An 8,032-nucleotide genomic window follows, 5' to 3' on the forward strand; every position below is an offset into this window, starting at 1 on the left:
AATTTGCGGTGAACTCTATCTATTTGGAAAAACGATTGTAAGTTTCGTAAAACAGTTTTTTTTTTAAATTAAATATAAATTTTTACCGATAAAAGGTTAATTGGGCAACAAATTCTGAGCGCTGCTGCAGTATTGGGATGACACCTATCACATTTGAAACTGAAGGCAAATACAAATGTTTCTCTTCCTTGCCTAAGCGTAAAATTATACATCGTTACTCATATAAATGATGGTTTTAAATTTTAATTTTACCAATGTTTTGCAAGATAGAAGAAATTTGGCGATACAACTTAAATTACTGGACGTCAGCACGACAAATTTTAGTGAATAATACATTTGAATGGTGCCTCCTCAAAAACGAGACGCGCTTCACAAATTTCAGCCAGATGTGGAGAAGTGGGCAGCCTGACAATGCAAATAATACTGAAAACTGCGTTCATTTATTTATCAATAAAACCAGAAACACCACTGAAATCTCGGACAAGAATTGTAACAACACGTATGTTTTTGCTTGCAAAGTAGGTCTTAAATCATTTTATAAAATGAAAAATGAATAAAAAAATTAAAATGTCCTTTCCTCAGGGAAGCCCAACGCTTGCTCCAAAATGTGAAGTACCCGTTTGCCCAGGCGGAAGTTGCATAAAAAATGTTAATTAGAAGACATTTTCTATTATCATTAACTAAAAGAAATTTTTAGGTTTCCTTATTTTCCTATGCTCCAGACAAAATTTCATTGTTCTTGACAAGTGAGTCAAAGCTAATAAATTGATATTTTGTTATTATAATATTTCATATTTTTTTATTGGTGCTTTTTAATTTAAATCACAAAGATTCAACAATGTATGGCACTTGGGTAGCTCTTAACTACAGGATTTACTTGTTCGGAAACGGTTCAAAAACAGTTAAAAATATTTAATTCACACTTCTTAATTTAAAAGCATAATGTTTTAACAGTGGAATGAATCATTAACGGCCTGTTGTGACATTGGAATGAAGCTCCTGAGCGTGGATAATGATTATGAATATGGAGTCCTAACTCAAGCTTTAAGTATAAATTTCCATTTTCGTTAAAACATGTCCTAATTTTTATCTTAGGAAAAACTTATTCGCAAGTATTGCCTGGATCATTTTGGACTTCTGGTACAGACACCGGGTGTATTGGTGCATACGGATGGTGCGCTGTAAACAAGCTTGTCAGATCGCCCGTTTGGAGTGCAAAACATCCACAATCAACCAAAAATTGCATTTCAGTAGATATTTCACTGTACAATACAACACTAAGTACCACTGACTGCACTTTGACACAAAAATACATCTGCGAGGTATTTTAAGCGTTTCTGTTAAATATAAATTTTTCCATTCATAAGAGTAATTTCTATTTTTGCAGTCACGAGACACTAGCTCATCTAAGTCAGGGGGAATTGCTATAAAAGACGAGTGTGCCATGAACTTCAACGTCTCTGATGGTATTAAATTTCACATTTAATTTTTTCACTTAATTGAAACTATCCAAATATTAAATAGAGGAACTAAATTCTCTTATCAATCGCACCTCATTTGACCTACGGATAAAAGTATATTTCATAATTCTACGACATTTTGTGTAATTTTTCTATTTCAAAAAATTTTCTAAGTGCTTCCTAAAATGTTGTGGTGAAAATGGAGGAGTGGTAATTTTATTTAAATAAAAAAAAACTAATAACAAATTAACGAATTTTAAAAATCGTGAAGATATTGAATGGTAAAATTGTGGATGATCAAATCATAAAATTGGCTGAGACTCTGTCACAAGACAACACTGACCAGCTAATGAGTGATTTACAAGCAGTTGACGAATGTTCCAAACTAAGTTGGTGTATTTTTGTTTAGATTTTTTTTTTAAATAAATATTTGGATTTAAAGAGGGTATGGACGAGTGCGACACTGCAGCGATGTTTTATAAATGTGGACGTGAAAAGGCACCCACACTTTTGGCAAATTCTATTGCCTTGGTCGAATTAAACACATCTATGGTAAATCACAGCGTTTGGAGTGCAAAATTTCCTGTAAAATCGTTTTCAGGATGTGACGCCGCTGCAGCCATCATTGGGGCAATGCATCACTGATTACGACTGTGTTGTTAACGTAAAATTATGTTAAACATATTTTATAAATTTTCAATCATTTTAATTTAAAATTTTAGCCTGTCAAAAGACAGATGTATTTAAGCAAATCAAGTATGGGATTCACTGTTTCTTAATTTAAAGTTTCTGATAATTAATTCAAAAATTTTCAGCTCCGACTCCAGATGGATATATTGAAGACATTTGTGGAAAAAGATATCTATTAGTGAACAAAAAAGTTGGAATAAACAAATGTATTTCATCAATCGCAGATCATTAAATTATAATTTTAGCGTGCATATCGCCAAGCAGCATCTGTTTGCTGCGAGTATGGTCTCAACATCATATCTTTGGAGACGGTGGCCGAGTTAAGTTGTCTCGTGGGAGCTCAACTCGGTAAATACATTCATGCAATTTAAAAATAACATGATCTGAAAGCTGTTTCATTGATTGCATTTTGAAAACAGGAAATATAACAAGGCCATTGAAAGTGTGGACATCTGCGTCACGCAAAGGGACGACCGGCAATAAATTTCGTTGGTGCACTTCCAATGCACCTTTGAATTTGACCGATTGGACGTGGATTTATATTAATCTAATTCCGACTAATTTCATTGCGAGTTTGTACTTAGCGACGAATTTGAGTAGCTCAGTCTTTAATTTAGAAGGCGAGTTTGATAGTAATGGCATGGGAATCTTATGTGAAGAGCAGCCACTTTAAAATTTAATAAATTAAAATACAAAATCAATTCTTAAGTTGAAAGGTCTATTCAAAAAATCAATTTTAATGCCGTTATCTCATTTTTTTATATTTAAACAATTAAAATTTTGGATGAAATGAATCCCATGTCACAAAAATATTATGGAAATAAAGAAAATATTATAAACCTTATTTGGCCTCTTCAATCTACATAAAATAAGTAATGTAACGGAGGATTTATTATTTTCCAATGTTTTTTTTTGTCTTTAGTATTGATTGATAAAAATTTAAAATCTTGGAAAAAGAGATGAAAAGGTTTGCCCGCGGGGGAGCGATTTCTTTTATTATATTGTTTTACTTCTTTGTGAAGAATGAATAAATTTTATTGTTGTGATTTTTAAATGAAACAAAAATTTTTTTCTAAGTCTACATCAATCTTTTGTGTTTTTGAGATCTTAAAATTCCCAATATTTATGCAAAATAAACAGAGGGAAAAGGATTCTTAACGAAGAGAGAGGAAAATGGATTTAGCGCATCAAAAACGCGCGTCACCCTTCATGTGTGACGACGTTCTTGAGATGCTTCATCCACTCAACCCTTTAATATATATGATGCGTATGTATTGCACGTAAAACTTTGTAGTTTGCGCCGGAGGATTGTGTGGACGAGATGAAAAAGAGAGTTCGGTATATATAAAATAAAAGAATGCGGCGTCCGCTGGGAAATGACTATGTGCAGCGGCCGCCGCCATTACTTTGCCAAATAGAGAGAGTGTGATGAGCGCAGCAGCCAGGGGGACGACACGCTTTAATTGAGTAAATCCCTGATGTTGACTCTCTTCTCTCCGCGCGCGCTTTTATTCGCAGCGAGGGCCTATTTTCACCGCGCCACTCTCCGCTCCATCCCAGCGGACTTTCCGCGGCAAAAAGCAGCTTTGTCCGCACCGCGTTTTGCCTCCACTAGCGTCAATCAACAATTGCGCATCACCAACACAATTGTTTCACACACACAAAAAAAAACTCGCACAATGGACCTGCACCGACTTACATTGTGGAGCGTCATCAAAAATGCAAAAAGCGAATCAAAGAGATATTCCCCTTTGCTATGGTAAAAGCTCAATCAATTTAATCCAGCACTCATATTTGCTATTTATCTATGCAAATATGCAAATAATTCAGAGGAAATCCCTTGAAAATTGTAAAATTATTTAAAAAATGAAAATATATATTTTGAAAAGTCCTATATTAATGGCATAAATTCTTTGACTTTCATTCAAATTTCTTAAAAAAAGTACCTTTTTAACTATAAAATCAGAATGATTAACATTGAGCATTTTTCAATAAATTTATCTGTTCAATGATTTTTTTTATTTGTCGCATTTAAATAATTTGGTAAAAAGAGAATTAATATATTATCGGGTATAAAGAAAATTTTTGTTAAAGTTTAACTCAGGTGCATCAAAATTGTTTTCTTATTGAAAAAGCACTGAAAAATAGCGTCCTAGTCCTCATTTGGATTATTCATATCATTTGAACAATAAAAATTCAAGCTAAAAAAATCGGAAGAAATTTCATGTAAATCTACCCAGATTTTTTTCAATCATCTGCAATTTGTCGTAAACGATTTTCCTCCAAGATTTCTTTCTGACGATAATCCTTTCATTTTCGTCCAATTCAACGCATAAAGAGCGATGAGAGCGAAAGTGGGGATTAAAATCAGCGAGCTAATTTGCAGGCGACGCATTTCTCGAATAATAATCCTCTTTGCTTGAGAGATTTGATCTGAGTGTGACAGTCGGAAGTAATTGGCAGCCACTTAAACCCAAGCGCGTATATATTTTTTATTAGCGCATCTCTCTGCTCAAAATCGAATTACGAAAAATCCGAAAGCGCGGATGACGTGTGGGGGTGGGGGCTGCATTGTTGCGTGCAGCGTGTCGCGGGGGTGTCGGCGGCGGAAGCGAGGGTAAATCGCCGGTTAACCCTGGCCGCACGCGCGTCCCCCGCCGCAGCAATTACACGCCGATGATTGTTTCTAATGTGACAAATTGGCGAGGGTGCCACCGAGGGTTGCTGCCGGCAATTTGTTTGTGGGTAAATAAAGCTCAAGCACCGCGCCACGGTTAATTTCCAAAGCCGGAAATGACCCTCAAAATATTATTTACATACGGAATTATTGATACAAAAGTGAAATATACATATGCAAATAATATTTCATTTCTTAGTCTAGTTGATACAACTATTTTTTCTATGTTTCTACATCAACCAAATGTACAACAATTTTTCAACATCAGCCAAATGTAGAACTATTTTCAGAAAAAGCCGAATGTAGAACTATTTTTCAACAAAAGCCGAATGTAGAACTATTTTTCAACATCAGCCGAATGTAAAAGTTATATTTACTTATATTTCCTTTCATTAAAACTCATTTGAATTTCTTAAACATCAAACTTCTTTCAACAACAGAACTTATGTTGCTCTTAACCTTTTGTTCTATAATTTTGCATTTTTGTTAATTTAAATAAATTCCACAAATTTTATAATTATTTTTACAATAAATAGTAAGTTATGAATTATTATTTTTATTCCCTCAAGATTAATTTATTTCTCACAGAATATTTTTGCAAACCTGAATATTCAATTTGATATATAAAGAGCAATTATTTAAATCTTTTAATCTTATTTCAAATTAGAATTCAGATTATTTTTGGTTTTGACACGCAAATGCGATTGTGGCGCAGCGGGTGCGAGGAACGGCACGTGCCTCTCGCGATGTGCACTCTCGGCTCTCTTGCATTATTTGTCTGCTTCGCGCTGCTCTCCTGTGAGTCTCTAGCTTTTGCCTGCTTCCGACTTAATCAGCAGCAAACCAACCTCCATGCAGCACCACCGTGACGGCGGCCAACAATAAAAAGCTTTGATTCATTAAAGTGAGTGAGTGCTCGCGAGCACGCGATCCACCGTCCGACCGACCGACTTTGCATGTCGGATTACGAAAGAGGTGTGAGCAGTGCAAAGATCGCAAAGTATGACACAAATTCAAAGCTAAAAATTCATAAATTAAAATTTGAAATATCAAAACTTATTATTGGGTATTCAAATTGTAAAAATATTTCCATTATTTCATTCCATATTTAAAATTTAATAGTTCCAGAACTAGTTAATAACTTGACTGAACATTGGAAATCAGTTTTGTGCTAAATTTAGTAATTCATTTTATTTAATTATTTCGCTAATTTTCCTTCCAAGACACTTATAGAGAGCAAAAGAAAAAAAAATTAAAATTTATCCAATTAAACCATTCCAAATTTCGTAGTATTCACTTGGGAGTATTTTTTTAAAGGTTTTAATTGTTTCCAAAATCTATACATTGCAATTTATTTTATTTCAATGACATTTTATGTCGTAATTTATCAAATTTCTTTATTATTTGAGTGTAATGTTCCTTCCCAAAGTTTCAAATTTAACACACTGATTGTGAGAAGTGAAATTTCGTGTATTTGCGCCTCTCTTTGTGTGGAGCGAAGGAAGATGGTCATGCAGAGATAAGAGGGGGAAGCCGTGTCGAGAGTCGGCAGAGCGAACGAGCCGCCGACCATCAACATCACACCCTCTGGCCAAATAGAAATAAATACGGTGGCCGGCCTTGTTAGCGCGGCGGAATGGCTCTATTAATCTCGCTCGCACACGTGCTCCGAGCCGCGTTTTCGAAACGGCCAGCTTGACCTCATCTCCACAACATGCAAATTAGTCTCAGGATGGCACAGAAAAGAGACACAAACAGCACACCATCATTAAAATTTTTCATATAAGAAGTAGCTAGCCGGAGAGGAAAAATTGGCCAACTTTCTTTCATCTAAATTAATGTTCAGTGATTAAAAATGTAAATTTTTTTTTCTAAAATTTATAAATGTGAGAGGTTTTATATTCAAACAGTTTTATTCTAAACCAGTATTTAGCCAAGTTATATAAATAAATTAACACTTGATAAATATGAATTAAAAAAATTAGTTTTTTTATTTAGTCTGAAATGAGCCGTCTTTAAATAAATTTTACCCCTTTCTGACGTTGCGATCAAACGCCTTCCGGCCGAAAAAATGGTTGGAATCAATTAGCAGCGAAAGGAAGCTTGTTACTTAAGGCAATTAAAAACCAACAGACGCTAAGCGGCGAGAGCAACACGCCGCAAAATTCATTTCGCAGTGCAAATATTTGCAGTGCCGCTCCTGCGGCTCTTTCTGCTCTCCTCTCGTACATTTGGCGATCAACAGATCTTCTCGCTCCTTCCCCGCGTCAAATAATATCTTCTCATATAATAAATCCGACTACATGAAATTCAGTATAGTGAAAGGAGCAGATTTAAATGGAAAAGCGGCAAGCGCGTGCCCCTGGAAGGGTAGGCAACGCGTCGGTCACGACCGACGGGCAAATTGCATAATTCACTTGAAAAACTCTCCAAATTCAGAAAATATAGAGTTAGTTTTGAGATTATCTTTCAATTATATCCATCTAGTTCTGAACGCAAAATGTGCACTTTCCAGCATTACAAAATCAATAAAAAAAGTTATATCGATTCTCAGATAGTTGTTAGTGTGCGTGTGTTTTTTCTGTTCTAATCAGTGAAGAGTTTGTGTTGTAAAGTGTAAAGCAGTTTCAGGGTTTAATTTTTAAGAGGTTTTACGTGGCTTTACTGAAACTGTGCGAGGAAAACTTGGCTTTAAAGAACTGGAATATACAAAACAAAATTAATTTTGACTTTTAATTGAGAAATTAATTTTTTTAAATGGGCTCAAAAATTAATATTTTAGAGTCAAAATTTCAATTAAAAACCCGGAAAATTATTAAATTAGGGTAAACAGAGCAACGAAACTAGCCTGGCCACGTAAAAACCTCTTAAAAAGTTAATATAGAACACAATACAGTTTGGAAAATGAGATAATTAAAAGACGAACAGCGATGAAAGTCGACAATAAACCATACTTTAGAGCCTGGTCTTTTGACCACATTGATGTCGGTGTATCTAAACGGACCTAACAGCAGAAAAGATTTTCAAAACTCACACCTCTTAAATACTTAAATGAAAATTTATCTATTTGTTGACTGGATAATATGGAAAAATGATACAATATTTATAAAAAAAGTTTAAACGGTTTTCTTCAATAATTACGATTGATTTGGCGTCTTACAAACGATTTGGCAAAAGAGCAAAGTGTTGCCCGGCCAGTTTGGCG

Source organism: Neocloeon triangulifer, unplaced genomic scaffold (genome assembly GCF_031216515.1).
Source record: "Neocloeon triangulifer isolate White Clay Creek 2 clone unplaced genomic scaffold, ASM3121651v1 ptg000003l, whole genome shotgun sequence".
Taxonomy (NCBI): Eukaryota; Metazoa; Arthropoda; class Insecta; order Ephemeroptera; family Baetidae; genus Neocloeon; species Neocloeon triangulifer.